General features: G+C 39.6%; 1 pseudogene; it reads right to left on the bottom strand.

The window, feature by feature from the left end:
- Positions 1–14,680: 14,680 nt before the first annotated feature.
- LOC143519771 (putative pre-mRNA-splicing factor ATP-dependent RNA helicase DHX32) lies at positions 14,681–19,989 on the bottom strand (annotated as a pseudogene).
- Between the last annotated feature and the right edge of the window lie 762 nt (positions 19,990–20,751).

The following is a 20,751-nucleotide window of genomic DNA, read 5'->3' as shown; positions in this document are numbered from 1 at the left end:
GGACAGAAAAGGGAGAATGTGAGGAGAACGTTAGAATTACGTTCGCGTGAGGAGACCGTTAGGAGAACGTGAGGAGACCGTTAGGATGAGCGAAGGAGAGATAGGAGGCAGTAGAGATTGTTAAGCCAGCTTTGGTCATCTTTTGGTAAAAGTGCTCGACAAGAGCTCTTTACGCAACCTGAATGGTGGTGATGTTGGTGAGTTTAGTGGAAAACTTAACTGAAGGCTGACGTAACCGAGTGAGCTGACGACGAGGTCAGAGAACCGACGGAGCCGGACAGTGCTACGTATGAGGACTGTGCCTGCGTCGTCAGCTGTGTCTACCCTCTCCATCCACGCGAATCGCCTTGTCTCATCATTTTCTCTTGCCACCCTTGACCGTGTGAGTGGTTATCTCCATCAGCAAAAGGTACCGTTTTTATTTTGCCCTTGAGGTGAAACGGCCATTTGTTTAAGGCTACAGCGTTCCCGAGCAGCGTTCAGGCCTGCAACAGTTGGACTTGAGTCTTATTTATTTATTTATTTCATTGCCGGCTTTAGTTTAATTATTGGGGCCCATAGGGGATATTTAAGTTTGAAGTCTTTATTTTATGTTGACTGTATTGTTGGTTCAAAGTGAACTGAAAGAATGAAAACCTGCAAAGAGAAGGTGTAAATCATTCCTTTTAATTTTCTAAGTAAATGTTCCATATATTTTCAATTAATTGGTGTGTTTATTGACTGTGTTGATATTGTATGTGTATTAGTTAATACATGTTGTGCTTGATGGGTGATTTAAAGGATCAAGAGACTGTTATTTAGAAGGTAAATACCTGTTTGGCTAAATATACATTTGTTTAAATTCTTGAAGAAACCCCAGGTTCTGTGATTATTTAAAAGAACTCAGGTTAGCCACCTCTCATCATAGCCACACAAGCTAGAGAGGCGCTACATATAGGATGAGCAACAAGACACAGGATGACAAGCCTGTACCAGGTTCAAAACTAAACATTAGTATACAGTCAAATCCATGCACCTTGAACACTAAAAGCTCCAGTCGCAAAATGGCACATCCTATGCATTTTTAAATATAAAGCCAAAGTTCCAATGGAAAAAAAGAGAATTCAGATTAGGGAAAGGTCTTAAGAGAGAAGTTGTTCAGTTTATGGTAAAACCGACTGCAGTACCTGCATAATGTTCTGTATTTACTGCATATGGTTAATTGGAACCATACATAATTCATAACCAGAGTAAACATTTATTGACATCTGTTGCAAGATGATTACTTACAAAATTCACCTGCTGTTTTACATTTTGTGAGTTTTAGTCAAATAAAATATTTTCAATCATGTATTTCAATTTTGAAATTAATATATTAAAGAAAAATTTCATCTCGTTAACCCAATACCATGGCTCGCCACACCCCTAGCAAGTAGCTCCCTGGCTTCTGGTTACTAATGTTGGCAGTGCCATTATTAATGTGATAATGTGACTTAGGGAATTAAATGCCAGTGACAATGATAATACAATAGCATAACAAACTACATTTTAATTCATCATAGTTTGGGAAATATATATATTTTTATTCACCTACTTCAGTCCACACTGTGTATGTAGTCAGTTATTGAAACACTGGTCTTTGCTCCAGTGTCAAAAATACTGTTCAGTTATATACTATGTGAACAAACATACAAATAAACACAATATACAATGTCACGGTTATCAAATATTATTGAGGATATGTCTATGTATTTGTCACGTAGGGCAACGCCCCCTCTCGTAGCTGTCACTCTGGGTTCCCTCATGTCCGTGTTCCCTGCCTGTTTGTCTCGCCCTGCTCGTTAGTTTTATGAATCCCTTGTTAGTTACCACGCCCCTGTGTCATTGTCATCACCTGTCCCTAGTTTAGTCCTGTGTATATTAGTCCCTGTGTCTCCCAGGTCTAGTTGTCGGTCTTTTTGTTTTTCTCTGTGTTTTGCCTGTTCGCCCCAGTGCTGCTGTTCCGTGAGTCTTCCTTGTTGTGTTCGCTATGTCTGTCCGTATTTCGTGTCCTGACTGCCTACCCGTTATGACCCATGCCCGTCACTTCGACTCTGTCTATGGAATTTCCCTTAATAAATCTCGCTCTCCTCAGCGTTTGTGTCCGCCTCCCTGTTCTGCCCCGTGCAGAACGTTACAGTATTGTACGATAAGTACAATATAAGAGTGTTGTACACTCTGATAAGTACAATATAACAGAGAAAACCTAACTTTTACAGGTGCAAGGGGTAATGAACTAAATCTCAACTTCAGCCAAATGGCCAGAAAAGCACAGAAAAAAGGTTATTCCAATGCTATTGGTAGATCTAGCCATGAACGCTAGATAAATCTGACCAATAACCAGCAAACAATTTTGGGCGTAAAGTTGTAAACTGCATCCATGCAAAAGACAAACTACACTAGCATGACAATAATGGTGGCAAATGTTGTGATTGTCATCTTAATCCCTTCATAGTTTGTTTACATTACAGTATTGAATCAACAGCTTATCATAATTTATATATTTTGAATAGTCATAAAGTATTAATCAAATCTCTATTATTAATCACTATATGTTTTGCTTACATTATATTAAGGATCAAGTTGCTAGAATGACGGTGTAAGCGCTTGTGTGCCACTTCCAATACTCCATGCGTTTGCAGTAGGCTAAAATGGGATGTGTAAGAGAAGGCTCACTGTGGCCTTATGTGGTGAGGCCAGGTAGTAAGACCTCGCTTCCAGAATAGAGACAGCTGTAGGTTGAACTATGGAATGTGCAGCTCCTATGTTTAGAGGAAAGCATATATAATGGTGAAGAGAGCAGACAGCTTCAGAGCTGCACATGGGGTGACATGATTAGGGTATGTGAGCTCTCCAGAGATCTCTGTATTAAATTAATTAATAGGCATATGTGTATTTTTTAATAAAAGGCTAAAGACAAGACTGGTAATGTTTTCTTTTGCAATCAACGAACACGCTGCGCTAAGGTAAGAAAAGGTTAAAGCACAACACAAATTAAACACATCAACAAATGACTTGAAACTCGCACCCGTCTTTGCTTATATTCCCACAACTAAAGCATGAAGCTTGCTAATATTTCACCTTAAAATGGTGTGGCAGTCACATGACTTATGTAGGTAGATAGATATGGATCGGAGGTAAATAAACTAGATTTTTTTTTCTCGCCGTGTGAAATCGGAAGTGTGGCGTGTGAGCGTGTGAAGACGGTCAAATGCGTGTGTCACACGCTCAATGCGACAACACCCATGGCTTGAGTGAGTAAATGAGTACAATGGTGACACCTTATTTTGGGGCATATTTTGGGGCTTATTTTGTTCTTTTAACACAGCTGAATTTGGTGTTTATTGGTAAAACCAATAAGTGAAAAATAGAAAAAGAATCTGATAATTTGACAGGTTCATTTTTATGAAGTCAGTGGTGTTGCTATGGCAACATACCAACAAACCTAGGTCCACAAATAGTGATAGTCTCAATATAAATAAAATAATAACGATTCAATTACATTTGTGTCTTTCTGCTTGGCTTTGTATATTTATTGATTAGAAAAAGTCTTTAAAGGGATTTTTTATGGGTTGTGTATTTTCTGGACTATAGAGCGCACCTCAATATAAGCCGCACCTACCAAGTTTTTTTTTTATGGAAAATGTTGTATAAGCCGCACCAGGCTATATGTCGCATATATCTACTGCTTATCTAATGCTTATATTAACACAGTTCAGCTAAAAAACATTGTAATATGTAATTAGGACTTGTTGAAAAAATCATTTTTGCAGTAGCACCTTTGAATGACAGTATTCTGGATGAGGCCTGTAAGGAGCTGCTTCTCGTTCTCCTGGACGAGACTGAGGACTCCTATAACCCATCTCTAGGTGACCAAGACACATACAGAATATCAATTTGATAACATATTTCATAATTTGCTGACATCAACGTGTTCAATAGCTATTCATATCAGACAAGCACACATTAACACAATTCAGATGAAAAACATTCACCTGTTACTTTCATGTAATATTTAATTATGGCTTCTTGAAAAAATCATTTTTGCAGTAGCACCTTTGAATAACAGCGTTCTGGAGGAGGACTGGGAGGAGGACCTCCCCGTTGGCCTTGATCAGATTGAGGTCTCTCTGAATAACAGTATTCTGGATGAGGCCTGTAAGGAGCTGCTCCTCGTTCTCCTGGACGAGACTGAGGACTCCTATAACCCATCTCTAGGTGACCAAGACACATTCATACAGAATATCAATTTGATAACATATTTCATAATTTGCTGACATCAACGTGTTCAATAGCTATTCATATCAGACAAGCGCACATTAACACAATTCAGATGAAAAACATTCACCTGTTACTTTCATGTAATATTTAATTATGGCTTCTTGAAAAAATCATTTTTGCAGTAGTACCTTTGAATAACAGCGTTCTGGATGAGGACTGGGAGGAGGACCTCCCCGTTGTCCTTGATCAGATTGAGGTCTCCTACAACCCATCTCTAGGTGAATCTCAAGTTAACATATTGTAATTTGCTGATATCAACATGTTCAATAGTTATTTTCATATAACTCAACTCAACTTTATTTATAGAGCACTTTAAGAACGGCAGCCGAAACAAAGTGCTGTACATAAGAATAGAACATTAGAAATAAAACAAATAATAACAAAAAATGGATAAAAAATATTAACTAAAGCGGTAAAAGGAATCAAATCAAAGAATTAAACTAAAGCAGTAAAAACTAAAAATATACAGTCTCATGCTGTGTTTAAAGCCAATGAATTAAAGTGAGTTTTAAGACTTGTTTTAAAAATGGGCAGTGAAGGGGCTTGTCTAACATGCAGTGGTAGGTTGGTAGGTTGTTTATTCCATGCCCCACCTGTCCCATATAACCCAAACAAAATGGTAATAAAATACAAATGGGGGGGTGGCGAATGTAATTGGACCGGTACAAATTCATTAAAGGGCCGAATCTAGCCCTGGTTCACATTACTCGCATTACTTCTGGCGTCTCCTGCCACAGGGCATATGGTGTCACATGTATCTCTGTAGGGAAGAGCAGGGCTGCCTTTGTAATTCACCCAATGATGGAAAAAAATTATTACAAAAAAAAAACTATATGCACTTGAACTTACAACTATTAATATATTTTGATTTAAGCTTCACTTCAAATGTTTCTTCTTGGAGATGAAAGTGTGAGGGTGAGCGAGAGATTACGTGCATGGGTTGGGTTAGAATATGTGTATGTCTTTGTGTTTCTGATTGTCAAAATGTCCTCGGACTGTGGCATGAATGTTCATCACAAGTGCCAATCTAAAGTGGCTAATCTGTGTAGCATCAGCCAGAAACTACTGGCTGAGGCACTCACCCAAGTCAGCCAGGTGAGTCTGGATGTGTAAAAATGTACTGTATATCTCTGTAGACGTGTCTCCATATGGTGGTCTGTGTGAGGGTTCGAGTCCTCGCCCCCTGTCCCGGATCAGCCACCAGACACTCATCACTGCGGAGCACTTCACCTTCCACAGTGTACTGGGCAAGGGAGCCTTTGGCAAGGTAGAGTCTTCCCCGTCACACTGCTCCCGCGTCCTCCACACACGCACTGACTCTGTGTCTTATCATTTTTACATGTCTGTCCTTTTGCCCTTCTATTATTAAATACTATCTCCACAAGAATAGACCAAACAAACACTATTCCATCAAATCTTCATATTTCATGGATGTGTGTGTGTGTGTGTGTGTGTGTGTTTTCTTTCACTCTGGTCTGTTTGTCTATTTCTCTCCCTTGGTCCCTGCTCAGGTTTTTCTGGCAGAACTTAAGGGCAGTGAGGAGTGGTTTGCCTTGAAAGCCTTGAGGAAAGATGTGGTGCTGATGGATGAGGATGTAGAGTCCACCATGGTGGAGAAGCGGGTGCTGGCGCTGGCCTGGGACTGTCCCTTCCTAACGCACCTTTACTCCTCCTTTCAGACCAAGGTAGTAAAGAACAAATGAAAGGTTATATTATACAGTTCCTCCACCTCTCAGTCAATAGTAATGGGATGTCCAGCAGGACACTTTTGTGTAGGCAGTAATTAACCACACCAGGCATTGTCACAACTGTTTACTGTAACTTATACTTCATGGAATCACTGTGGTATTTAAATGATTGTTGAGTCAGTAATTCTGCTTGTACTCATACCAAAGTGTTTATGGCATTGTCTGCATGTTAGGAATACTTGTACTTCGTAATGGAGTACCTGACTGGAGGTGACCTGAACTTCCACATACAGGAGGAAGGATCCTTTGACCTCTACAGAGCCACGTGAGGCAACACACACACACACAATGATGTTTTTTGTATGCCTTATATAAATATAAACGTAGGTATGTGTAATTATAGTGCGGTCTGATGGCTCCTGGTTTGTTTCTTCCTTCCAGATTCTATGCAGCTGAAATTGTGTGTGGACTGCAGTTCCTCCATGGAAAAGGCGTCATCCACAGGTTACACACACAAACAAAGCTAAATTGACATTCTGTACTTTCACCTTTACTGTTCTTGTCTACTAAACCACATTTTTGCCACATTTTTGTAATTCTCTCCTGCATTAGAGATCTCAAGTTGGAAAATGTCATGCTAGACAGAGATGGTCACATAAAGATAGCGGATTTTGGACTGTGTAAGGAGAATATTTTTGGTGACAATCGTGCCACATCCATCTGTGGGACACCATACTACATGGCCCCTGAGGTATGAGATGGCATCAAATTAATTTGACATTGAATGTTCTCACCTGTAGCAATGTCAATGTAACTCAGTATGCCCTGAATGTGAATGTGTGTGTGTCTGTGTAGATCATTCTGGGTCAGCAGTATACTTTTTCTGTGGACTGGTGGTCATTTGGTGTGCTCCTGTATGGGATGGTGATTGGTCAGCCTCCATTCAATGGTGATGAGGTAGATGATCTTTATGAGTCCATCCTTACGGACACACCTGAATTCCCTGACAGTATAACACTGGATACCAGAGACCTGCTAGAGCGAGTAAGCATGCACAAAACCACACCTGATGACACATTAATAATAGTAATAATACTAATAATACTTCACAACCAAGACATGAATAGAGTTCTGCTATTATGCACTTAGAAAGGAGATACACTGAGATATTTCTATTATGAATAATATTCTTGCTTTTGGTTTTCTTCCATGAACAAAGCTGTTTGAGCGAGACCCTTCTCATAGACTGGGTGTTGTGGGGAATATCAGAGGTCACTCATTCTTTGAGATCATTAACTGGGCTGATCTGGAGAGGAGAGAAATCAAACCCCCTTACGTGCCAAAAGTGGTATGAGCTTTCTTTCCATTTCTTACAGTCATCTCTCATTCCTGTTTTTTTTTTATTTTTTACTTTTCATACTGTATGCTCATAGAGCAAATTGCAAAAATACAGATACTGAAATGCAGCCTCTGTTCATCATGTGATTTGCTTCCATTCTCCTCCAACCACAGAAATCATCCAGTGACTCTAGCGACTGCGAGCAGGAATTTTTAAATGACCGCCTGTCCATGTGTGAGAAAGGTGTGTTTGGCTTAACCGACCAGGGTGCCTTTGCTGGCTTCTCATTTATCAACCAGCGCATGGAGCATCTCCTGCAGTGATGGACAACCTGCTGATTGTTGTATAAATGAATGATTAAATTTTACAGCCAGTATTTTTATGTGTCACTGACTCTCCCTTCTCAAAATAAAACCTGTATTTTGGGCATGGATTTTAGACTACACCCAATATCAGGGGTGATTCACAGAGGTGTCAACTGGCCATAACTGCTCCTCCAGGTTATGTATTCCATTTTAGGCAATATTTGATACACCCTTGCCAAATCCATGTAGATTTTTTGTTCCAGTAACCATTCATTATTGTAATTCAAAAACATTAGATAATCCCTCATTGATTGTGTCAATGAATGCCACAAGGCAAAAAGCTTAGAAAGGAAATAAATACAATGCATTTTAAAATGTATTGTAACGACTGAGAGCTAAGAAGCGGACACAAATGCTGAGGAGAGCAGGGTTTTATAGCTGGAGTGCTAACATAGAGGATACGAGGGTAACGAGGCTATCACAAATCAAGAACTAACAACCAGACCGGATAACTCGGACAACAAAAGACAGAGGATAAAACAAATACAAGAACTCAGAACAAGGCAGATAAACACACAACCAGGATTACCACCACAATGACTTCCAAAAAGGGACTGAAACACAGGGAGTACAAGTACCAAACACATCAAGACAAACTAGAAACACCTGAGCTGAACAACAGAAGACACGGACTGGACTCACTGGGGAATGGATCTAAACAAGGTTACACAGAAGACATGGACTGGACTAACTGGGGAACGGATCTAAACAAGGTTACACAGAAGACACGGACCGTACTAACTGGGGAATGGATCTAAACAAGGTTACACAGAAGACATGGACAGGACTGACAGCAGGAGAGAACACCGACAGGGGTGTGACAGACAGAGGGAAAGCATAGAAACAGGGCGGGATAAACAGACGAGGAGAACACAGGCACATTGAACAGTACCGGAGTGACAGCTAGAGAGGGGGGCGTGGCCCTATGTGACATGTATATTAACCATGCATATTTGCACAGGTTAACATTTAAATAAGTGTAAAATCTTTTTGTCTTATACTGTATATGTGTATGGTGTATAGTGGAAAGATATATATTTGGCTTTTTACTACTTGCCAATTAAACACGAGCATATGATCAAATGGTTTATATAATACACTGCTTTTTGTTGTATTCTCATATTTAGAGATACATGCTCATATGCTGCTTTATGGGAAACATTTGTAGGTGCAGTCATATGAAAAAGTTTGGACATCCCTATTCATCTTAATCGTTTGTTGTAATCAAAATTTGGGTTTTTGCAACAGCTATTTCAGTTTCATATATCTAATAACTGATGGACACAGTAATATTTCAGGATTGAAATGAGGTTTATTGTACTAACAGAAAATGTGCAATATGCATTAAAACAAAATTTGACAGGTGCAAAAGTATGGGTACCCTTATCATTTTCTTGATTTGTACACTGCTAACTACTTTTTAAATGACTTATTGAAGCACCTCATTGAGCTTTAAACTTCATAGCCAGGTGTATCCAGTCATGAGAAAAGGTATTTAAGATGGCCACTTGCAAGTTGTTCTCCTATTTGAATCTCCTCTGAATAGGAGATCATGATGGGCTTCTCAAAACAACTCTCAAAATGATCTGAAAACAAAGATTGTTCAACATAGTTGTTCAGGGGAATGATACAAAAAGTTGTCTCAGAGATTTAACCTGTCAGTTTCCACTGTGAGGAACATAGTAAGGAAATGGAAGACCATTTCACAGACCACCTCCAAAGACCTGCAGCATCATCTTCCTGCAGATGGAGTCACTGTGCGTCGGTCAACAATACAGCGCACTTTGCACAAGGAGAAGCTGTATGGGAGAGTGATGCGAAAGAAGCCGTTTCTGGAAGCACGCCACAAACAGAGTCGCCTGAGGTATGCAAAAGCACATTTGTACAAGCCAGTTTCATTTTGGAAGAAGGTCCTGTGGACTGATGAAACAAAGATTGAGTTGTTTGGTCATACAAAAAGGTGTTATGCATGGTGGCAAAAAAACAGCATTCCAAGAAAAACACTTGCTACCCACTGTAAAATGTGGTGGAGGTTCCATCATGCTTTGGGGCTGTGTGGCCAATGCCAGCACCGGGAATCTTGTTAAAGTTGAGGGTCGCATGGATTCCACTCAGTATCAGCAGATTCTTGAGAATAATGTTCAAGAATCAGTGACCAAGTTGAAGTTTTTGTTTTGTTTTGTTTTTTTTTATTCATCAGAGACAATGCACAACAAATACATTAACCTAAAAATCCGGAGAAATGTAGTGTGCCAGGTTGTAGCAATATGCTAATTTCCACCTGTAGTCTCTGGACAGGTTGATGTTTAGACAGAATACAGAAAAATACTGTTTAGTGGATGACAGAAACCGTTAAACATAAATACGGGCATACAACATATAAAATTCATCTGTCAATTACACCATTCATAAAACTTACAAAAAATCCTCCAGTTATCACAAAACACTAATTTGTTCACATACACACACCTGTACATCATGAAACTTTCCCAGACAAACCTCTCACTCACACGTCGTAACTAATGGGTGCAAACTTGTTTGGATAAGAGCCATTTCCTTGTCAGATGTGCGAACGTTGGGAAACTTTTACATGTTATAATCTCATTTGGCAAAGTATTCCAGTGACTCATGGCAACAACTGAGAACGCAGATTTAGCAAAGGAGGTCCTATATTTTGGGATGCTGCACTCTCCTCTTGAGGTTGCTCTTGTGACTCGAGCTGTTTTTTCTGAGCTCAATGTTATAAACCTTCTTAGAGGAGGCGCAGCTACTCCATAGATGATTTTAAAAAGTAGACAAATATTTGCATAGATTATTAAATTGTCAAAACTAAGAAAATTATATTTAGAAAGAATATGACATTGGTCATATTGTCTAGATTTTTTATCATGAATTTTTATAGCACTTTTAAAAATTAATTCCAAAGGCTTTAAGACTGTTTTACTAGCCTGCAACCAACTTGTCATACAGTATTGAAAACGTGAGAGAATCATAGAATTTAAGTACATATGTGATGCCTCCGTAGAGAGAGATCCTCTAATATACCTAAAATTTACCAAGTTAAGATTCAAAGACTTGCACAGTTTTTTTACATGATTTTTAAAAGTTAAAGATGAGTCAAGAGTAACACCTAAATAATTAAAGCTATTTACATTTTTTATTTTTTCCCTATTTATATAAATATCTGAATAATTAGAACATTTGTATCTGTTTTCAAAGTACATTGTAACTGTCTTTTCCAAATTTAGTGTAAGACAACAATTTTGTAACCAGACCATAACCTTTTTCAGTTCTTCTGTTAATTTTATGGCCACTTCTGTTTTACTTTTTCCGTGGGTGAACAGAACAGTATCGTCCGCATACAAGATTATATTCGTAACATCCTGGCACAAAGTTGCGCCGGGGATGGATATTTCAGCAAGACAATGATCCAAAACACCGCTCCAAATCTACTCAGGCATTCATGCAGAGGAACAATTACAATGTTCTGGAATGGCCATCCCAGTCCCAGACCTGAAGATCATTGAACATCTGTGGGATGATTTGAAGCGGGCTGTCCATGCTCGGCGACCATCAAACTTGACTGAACTGGAATTGTTTTGTAAAGAGGAATGGTCAAAAATACCTTTATCCAGGATCCAGGAACTCAATAACACCTACAGGAAGCGACTAGAGGCTGTTATTTTTGCAAAAGGAGGATCTACTAAATATTAATGTCACTTTTCTGTTGAGGTGCCCGTACTTTTGCACCTGTCAAATTTTGTTTTAATGCATATTGCACATTTTCTGTTAGTACGATAAACCTCATTTAAATCCTGAATTATTACTGTGTCCATCAGTTATTAGATATATTAAACTGAAATAGCTGTTGCAAAATATGACTGTATATAGTTTTAGAATATGTCACATCTATTTGAATATCTATTAACATCACATCAAGTGGTAGTATTTTACCAAATGTAGTATGAAGATATGGACATATTTATTGTGCCAGGATGTTTCTGTGGTGTCTTCCAGTTTCCTAATCCACAGGATATTTTAATTTATTTTTGTACCTTCAATATTGAACTTTTTTAGGACACTGGTTACACCATTGCGCCGTCTAGTGGACAGTTTTAAAATTGCCTTGATTTGAAAATCAAATGCTAAGAAACAGACTTTTTTAGTTTTAATCCAGCAGTATAATTTTGACTAATATTTTATATTAAGAGACAGTAAAGTGTATCAGTGAAAAATAATCAAAATAGACTAATCTTATAAATTCCATCGCCTGCAACTGGTTCAGAATGCAGCTGCCTGGTTTCTTCTAATACTCGCAAGCACGATCACATTACTCCTGTTCTTTACTCTCTTCACTGGCTCCCAGTAAAATTTAGAATTCAGTTTAAAATCCTGTTTGTTTTCTGTGCAGTCCATGGACTCCCTACATAGGTGACGTTATAAAGTTACATCAGCCTGGCAGAGATCTTTGTTCAGGTGGACAATATCTACTGGAGGTTCCACGGTCTAGGTGTAAGCAGTGGGGTGATGGATCTTTCGCAGTAGCAGGTCCTAAATTGTGGAATGCCTTGCCTACTGTTCCACGTTCCATCACTGATCTACCAATATTTAAAGCCAAACTTAAAACACACTTATTTAGGATGGCTTTCAACATCTAATTATGTGCAAATGGTATCATTGCCAACTGCACACGGACTAAATCACCATACTAGTTTATAAAAACGTTTATAAAAAAGACCATACTAGTTTATTTTTGATTCCATTGTGTACAGCGCTTTGATCAACTTTGGTTGTGTAAGGTGCTATATAAATAACTGATGATTGATTGATTAATTAAAATAATATTTAATGAACATTCTTTATTTGCAGAAAAGTCTGATTTAAATTCCATTTGAGTTTTGCACTTGTACATGTTCTGCACTTATTGTACTGTATTTATTTATTATTTTTTGCAACAGCTTACATATTTGTTGCATCATTTGACTCATTGTTAAATATTTAATTTGAACTCTGTGACTGGACAGAGATAAGAGAATATGAACAGAATTTAATGTAATTAAAACATTCATCCAAAATATTTATCCAAAATGTTTTCATTTAAATGTGGACAACAATTGGGCATATCGAGTTCAGAAATGGTTGTAACATATGTGTTTAGCTATATCCCTAGAAGTATAGGCCATAAACAAAGCTACAGTGTATTAACTGAATTAAGGAAAACAAATGTAGGCATCAATGCATTTTTGTATCATGCCTGAATGGGCTACCTCTTATGCCTACTAATTTAAACAGAGACTTTTCAATTATGTATATGTTAGAATATTTTGAATTGATCATTGAACATTTCCAGAGTGCTCAGTGATGACAAACAATGCACCTGTCTATCATCAAATGTATAGTGGGCCAACTTTGATGATTATAAAAGGAAAATAATTTGCATTAATTAACTCCTGGGGCAACTGAATTGTTAAATAATAATATAAATAAAGAGGTATGTAATGCATGAAGGGTTTCACAGAATGCTCATATTACAACAAACAGTCCTCTAAAACTAAGTGCATGAAACTCACCATGTGGTCAGGAAACTCACCCTAGTTCATCAGGCAGCTAGAAGACTCAAAGAATCAGTCACTAATTAGCAAACAGATGTTCATCTTCTCTGAAATGTCACTGACACCAGCAGTCATTGTCATTACACTTAAAATCGTCCTCAGAGCCACAGCTAATATAGCTGAGTGCCGCATGTACAAACGGGCTTCTCAGGTACCCTGGCAGAATGGCCTGGAGACCCGAAGGAAGGTCAGATTTGTCATCATTAGTGAGAGGATACATGTCCTGAATTTAACTCAGACCTGTAAAGACACCAAACAAGCCAACAAACAAGAAATTTCATGGCGTACTTCAAGATACTGGAGTCTCAGAAAGAAACGTTTTATCTTTTTCTGAGTGCAGTTTGTGGAGAACAGTGTACACATCTGTGTTTTTGACTAGACCTCAGTGTACACGTGTTTTTGACTAGTCCTTGGTGTACATATACATGCAGTCATGGTCTGGGGATTAGGGAACTGGTCTTGTGACTGGAGGGTTGTGGGTTCAATTGCCAGGCCATGACTGAAGTGCCCTTGATCAAGGCACTTTACTCCAACCGGGTGCCGGGTTGTCCACTTCTTTGGGCACTCCAAAATATGCCCAAAGGAATCTCAAAAACAACGCGACAAAGGCACAGATATCAAGTAAATGTCTACATACAAACGTGTACATTTCTTATTGTTATGCTCAACACGTGATTGATAGTTACACACAGTCTATTAAAACTATCAAAGGATTGCAAAGCATTTCGAAAACTGCGGCAAACACACAGAACACCATGAAATCTGATTCCACATAAAACCACAAATTGCATTTAATAATAATTAGTAATAACACAGCCCTGATCCCTCGGTTACTACGTGTTGAATCTCTAGTGCTTACAAATTCTTTCTAGTTATGCAGAGATGCACTCTGTAAACATTTTTATAATTTCAAAAGTGTAACTGCCAAAAGTGTAACTGCCGATTTGTTATAAAAGTTCTAATCATATATTAGCAGAATACCAGCTTACAATAAATATGTAGAAATATGTAGGCTGACAGATTGACAGAAATCTAGTTTAATCTATTTAAAGTATTTTGCTTTACCCAAACAAAAAATGGCAACCACAAAAAACCCTGAAAACCAGAGAATGCAGCCAGTACTACTATCATTTTCCCCATGTAACTAAAATATCCTAGTTTTTCTTCCTTCAAATACAACACTCCAAAACTTGTAGCTGCAGTTTTGGAACAACATGTGAAACAACATGCGAGTCTCTAGAGCTTCACGTGCATTCAAACTAGCGCGGCTACTGCAGTACAGCATTTAAATACCCGTTTCCTGTTCCTTAATTTGAGTCTCACTAATGCCTCTAGAAGTCCATTTACTTGTTAATGTCTTTATGTATTTTTCCATCGTCACTGTATGACACAGCGTTCATAAGGCTGTTCTTCATGGGTGGTGTTGTTCTGGATCTGGGGTTCCCTCTTGCCCTTGGGGGGTGCAGCTGAGCTGTGCTCTGTGATGTGCTGCAGTACCTCTTTACTCTCACTAGGGGGCAAGTTGTAGAAGAAGTATTGAGGAGCCATGCAGATGAACCTGTTCATACGAATAATAAACAGAAATGTGAATATTAGACACTTCAATATAAACACAAAGGAATGTGTCTACATATTTGACTACATTTCATTTGTCATTATCTCCAGTTTTCATACATTCCTGAACTCTAAAGGGTGTTGGAAGAATAAAATAACATGAAAAGTAATTTTAGAATCACATGCCATTCGAAAGTACATGCCATTTGAAAGTAAAGACATTAATTCAAGTTCAACCTCCAGCTCTAGCCTCTAAAGGTACAGAGGAATGGAACAAACGAACCAGAATAGAAAATTAGCTACATGACAAACAATGTCAGGGCAAAACTGGATTTGATGGGTTTGACTGTTCTGTGTAAAAACTCTCTAGCAGTAAAAACCTCACTGGCATATTAGCATTCATCAAATGCAAACTAAATAATAGTTGTTGCATTAAACACCACGTTTAAAACTCATAAAAAAGACTTACTCGTGCTGAAATCTGGGTGACGGTTCTGATGCAGTTATTCTCTGACAGCGTGTGCTCATGGTATACAACCCACTGGAAGGTTCTGTTTGTGTGGCTCAGTCCCATAACACGAGAGAGGGTGGATCTGAGCCACGTGCTTGTGGGTAAGAATGAAGTAATTCCCTGATCCATCAATGTCCCTGGCCACCTGGGATATTGGAACAGGCACTTAGGGTCAAAGCTAAATTTAATGATTCCTGTGAGGTCTTTTAAGTTAGAAACCCATACAGCAAGCATTGGTTTGCATTATAAATATACACTACAAAGAGCATTTGATGGGATATTAACAAATACTGGCTTGTGTGAGAAGAACTGTGCACAAATTTCGTTGTATTACATTGAAGATTTATTATGAGAAAACTTGACCAAAGAAGTTTCTCATCCAGACTGGAAACTGCCGTTCATACTGAGTCTAATGGCCTGAATGCTGAATCTAATGGCCCGAATACTGAGTCTAATGGCCCGAATACTGAGTCTAATGGCCTGAATACTGAGTCTAATGGCCTGAATACTGAGTCTAATGGCTTTACCTGCATGAAGAAGCCTGCCAGTAGGACCTGCTTGGTGTTCAGTTGGTCTTGGAGCCGAACGCAGGTGAAGACACCTGGAGCTCTATCCGCCTCAGGATCTCAGCGAGCTCTGCACGAACAGCATCGGCTGTTTGCAGAGCAGCCAGACTAAGGTAATGATCAGCACACCATTGTGCTAAACTGGAACCTGCAGTAAATCAACAGTTCCACAATAATTGAATTATTCTGTAATTAAATTATTCTGTAAATTATGCTGTCGCTTCCACTGCTCTGGAATATAGCAAAATAGTTAAGTGAATATGTGTGCTTTTTAAATGTATTTAACACTCTGCAATTCATTGATTTGTTGATTTTCTCAGAACATATACACTGCTCAAAAAAATAAAGGGAACTCTTAAACAACACAATATAACTCCAAGTCAACCACACTTCTTTGAAACCAACCTGTTCAGTTAGGAAGCAACACGGATTGTGAATCAATTTCACCTGCTGTTGTGCAAATGGAATAGACAACAGGTAGAAATGAGAGGCAATTAGCAAGACCCCCCCTATAAAGGAGTGGTTCTGCAGGTGGGGACCACAGACCACTTCCCAGTACCTATGCTTTCTGGCTGATGTTTTGGTCACTTTTGAATGTTGGTGGTCCTTTCACACTCGTGGTAGCATGAGACGGACTCTACAACCCACACAAGTGGCTCAGGTAGTGCCGCTCATCCAGGATGGCACATCAATACGAGCTGTGGCAAGAAGGTTTGATGTGTCTGTCAGCGTAGTGTCCAGAGGCTGGAGACGCTACCAGGAGACAGGCCAGTACACCAGGAGAAGTGGAGGAGGCCGTAGGAGGGCAACAACCCAGCAGCAGGACCGCTAACTCCGCCTTTGTGCAAGAAGGAACAGGAGGAGCACTGCCAGAGCCCTGCAAAATGACCTCCAGCACGCCACAAATGTGCATGTGTCTGCACAAACGGTTAGAAACCGACTCCATGAGGACGGTATGTGGGCCCGACGTCCACAGATGGGGGTTGTGCTCACAGCCCAACACCGTGCAGGACGCTTGGCATTTGCCAGAGAACACCAGGATTGGCAAATTCGCCACTGGCGCCTTGTGCTCTTCACAGATGAAAGCAGGTTCACACTGAGCACGTGGCAGACGTGACAGAGTCTGGAGACGCCGTGGAGAGCGATCTGCTGCCTGCAACATCCTTCAGCATGACCGGTTTGGCAGTGGGTCAGTAATGGTGTGGGGTGGCATTTCTTTGGAGGGCCGCACAGCCCTCCATGTGCTCACCAGAGGTAGCCTGACTGCCATTAGGTACCAAGATGAGATCCTCAGACCCCTTGTCAGACCATATGCTGGTGCGGTTGGCCCTGGGTTCCTCCTAATGCAGGACAATGCTAGACCTCATGTGGCTGGAGTGTGTCAGCAGTTCCTGCAAGATGAAGGCATTGAAGCTATGGACTGGCCCGCCCGTTCCCCAGACCTGAATCCGATTGAGCACATCTGGGATATCATGCTCCATCCACCAACGTCACATTGCACCACAGACTGTCCAGGAGTTGGCGGATGCTTTAGTCCAGGTCTGGGAGGAGATCCCTCAGGAGACCATCCGCCACCTCATCAGGAGCATGCCCAGGCATTGTAGGGAGGTCATACAGGCACGTGGAGGCCACACACAATACTGAGCCTCATTTTGACTTGTTTTAAGGACATTACATCAAAGTTGGATCAGCCTGTAGTGTGTTTTTCCACTTTAATTTTGTGTGTGGCTCCAAATCCAGGCCTCCATTGGTTAATACATTTGATTTCCATTGATGATTTTTGTGTGATTTTGTTGTCAGCACATTCAACTTTGTACAGAACAAAGTATTCAATGAGAATATTTCATTCATTCAGATCTAGGATGTGTTATTTGGATGTGTTCCCTTTATTTTAAGAAAATAAGACAATTAATATCAAAAGACATATTTTTTGTTACAATGGTCAATGTATGTTCATTATGATTTGGTCTGTTTTCTTTGTAGTTTGAAGTTTCAGGTTGCTTTGTCAGGACAAACTGCTCCAGTTTTTGAATGGTTTAAAAATAGAGAATTGTAGTAGCACAACACACTTGCTTGCGGTATGTTTTAGTTATTAGTGCTAGTCAGCTTGGTCAACAAACAGCAACATAAGATGCATCAGTATTGGTTATGGAAGAAACTAAGAAAAATCTAAAATTTCTATTAAGAAACTAAACTTTGTAAAAATTATAGATACAAGAAACACATCATCAAATTTGGCCAGAACTGATATGGTATGGTGACACAACATTCAAAGTGACCCTTATGTGAACCGACTTCACATTCATCATCTATAATATAAGCTGTCACACCAAGATAATTCTTGTTGCTAATAGAGGTCCAACCTCCACGAACGGCGGAAACATTCATACTCGCCGCGTCTTACTTAAGCCTTCGACCACAGAGAGCGCTCTACAGTCCACAGCAATCCATCTCGCCAGTGAATTGGTCAATTTTGTTTCTTAATTTGAACCCCGACATGTGGTCGAGTGTTGACTGGCGACACTGTTTGCTCGTACTAGGAATACATTTATCAGCTAAGTTATCATTACTGACCTGCGTGTTAGCCCCAACATGTTTTGCGTTGAGGTGGTAATGAAGGGTGGAAGTGCTCCTGTGATAAGCGAACTCCTTCCTACATAAAGTGCAAATAACACTATTTGTGTTTGTACTTCCATCTGGAAGTTTCTTATATTTAAATTTCCCATCCACCAGCGTAGCCTCTTCAGTCATCTCCATCATGCTCATCTTATTGTGCGTCCATATAATCTGTATGTCTGGAACTCGTGCACTGAGAAACATTCCATGGTGCAAAAGTGTCTCATGCGTTAAATGTGTTAAAATGCATTAATTTTTTTAGTTTGTTAGTTTTCCTGTAATTAATTAATCGAAATTAACGCGTTAAAGTCCCACCACTACATTTGATATAATAAATGTTTGGGGTGCTTAGAACGTTCAATAAACACACTGAAAGAGGGGTGTTTGGGTTTGATATGTTAATGAGTCTGGTGTGTTTTAATTCTCACGTGACTCACGTGAGCTGTGCTGGCTGTGTTTGTAGGCGTTGTACACATTGATAAGGGTGAAGTGGTCTCCGTCAGCATGGTGGAAGCTGTGATGACATGCTAAAGCCTTCTGCTTAAACTCCACAGGAGGGGCCAGGAAGCAAGATGGAGCTGCAAGAGGATAGGACACTTCATAAACCATGGATTCAGTCAATTCAGTCAGTTTAATTTATCATGTCTGCAACACTGACATGAGCTACATAGAGTGAGAAGTATCTGGATGAAACAGTTTATACAGCAGGGTGAAAAATGTGTCTTTTTATCATGAACCAACATGTTCAATAAGGTGTCAAAATGCCGGTCCTAATGAAGGTAACCTCAATGTTCATATCTGGCAGCCCTACTACCGCTCCACAGAATAGAATGTATGTTATAGCAAAATGTGATTTAAGTTTTCCGTATTTGGCAGATGCTTTTTTCAGAGCAACTTACATGAATTACATATATCAGTACAAACATACGCTGTATATCTCTAGGAATCAAACCCCTGACATTGCTAGGTGTTGTCCTAGCTTGCCCTACCTGTACTACCTGTTGAGGTGTGAGTCTAGTTTAAAAAGATGCTGACACAACCAAACACGAAAACTAAACAGTACCAGGATCTTTTCTCCTAACTAAACAGATGAATTAGTTTCACTATAATGAAAGATGTAGTCACTGATATGCAGATGTATAGAAAAACAAAACAATAATAAGGTGGTTTGTCAAAATGGTTCATGTATGGATGGATAGACAGTGGGGTGAAAATACATGGCTTACACATTATTCTTGCCTGTTAGAATGAATGACATTACCTGTTAACATGGCAGCAATGGTTAGCACCTCACTCGCACAGTCAAACTCGCAGGAGGCCAGCAGACTCTTAGCCATCTGCGGTTCCAGAGGCAACTCAGACATAATCACTGCAATCTCAGACAGGTTCCCATCATTATCCAGAGCCGTTAGATAGTCCAGCTCTTCTAAAGCCTGCATGAGGCGGGAGACACAAACAATAACTCGCCATCAGTTAGACATAAAAAATACATAACACTAGCCAACTGACTAGATACCAAGACTATCTTACTTACTGGAGTCATGTTTCTCAGCAGCATTTAGAAGTCGGTGCAGCTCGGTTGACTTAGTCAGGTGTTTGGACTCTTCGATAACCTTCGGCTTGAAGGTTGTGTCCCACTTCTCAAGCAACCTGGAGGACGTTTCCTCACCAAACAGCAGCACAAAATCTTGATTCAGCTGTTGATCAAATACACATACAAATGTATCAGTGGTCAATGCACTGTAAACAGCCAAACCAAATGAAAGCCTGGATTTTAAAAACCAATGCACAACTCACTAGTCCTTTGACATCTAAAAAACGTGGGAATGTTTTTAGGACATCTGTCGTTCTCTGTGAGTCATGCACTAGGTTCTGGTGATGTTCAAAGGACATCTTCATCTTCAACACTTTTGGTTCATCATGACAATGAACAAGAAATGATAGAGCTTCCTGGCAGGCATCTCCATCAAGGTGCTCAGGCACTGATGCTACTGATCTTCTGTGATTTGTTCCTTGTGCTTGTGACACTGTGGTTGCCTTAACTGATTGTTGAGATTTATTCCTGGACATCGTCTTCAGGCGCCATGCTAAATATCCTGTGCTCTTTTCGCAATCATAGAAATGCTCCTGTTAATAAAAAAAAATGACATAGTTCCATCATTCATTGATCTTTTATCACAGATTAAAATCTGATAAACTTT

Source organism: Brachyhypopomus gauderio, chromosome 7 (assembly GCF_052324685.1).
Source record: "Brachyhypopomus gauderio isolate BG-103 chromosome 7, BGAUD_0.2, whole genome shotgun sequence".
NCBI lineage: Eukaryota > Metazoa > Chordata > Actinopteri > Gymnotiformes > Hypopomidae > Brachyhypopomus > Brachyhypopomus gauderio.
Note: the sequence above shows the minus strand (reverse complement) of the source record. Positions and strands in the feature narration are given on the sequence as shown.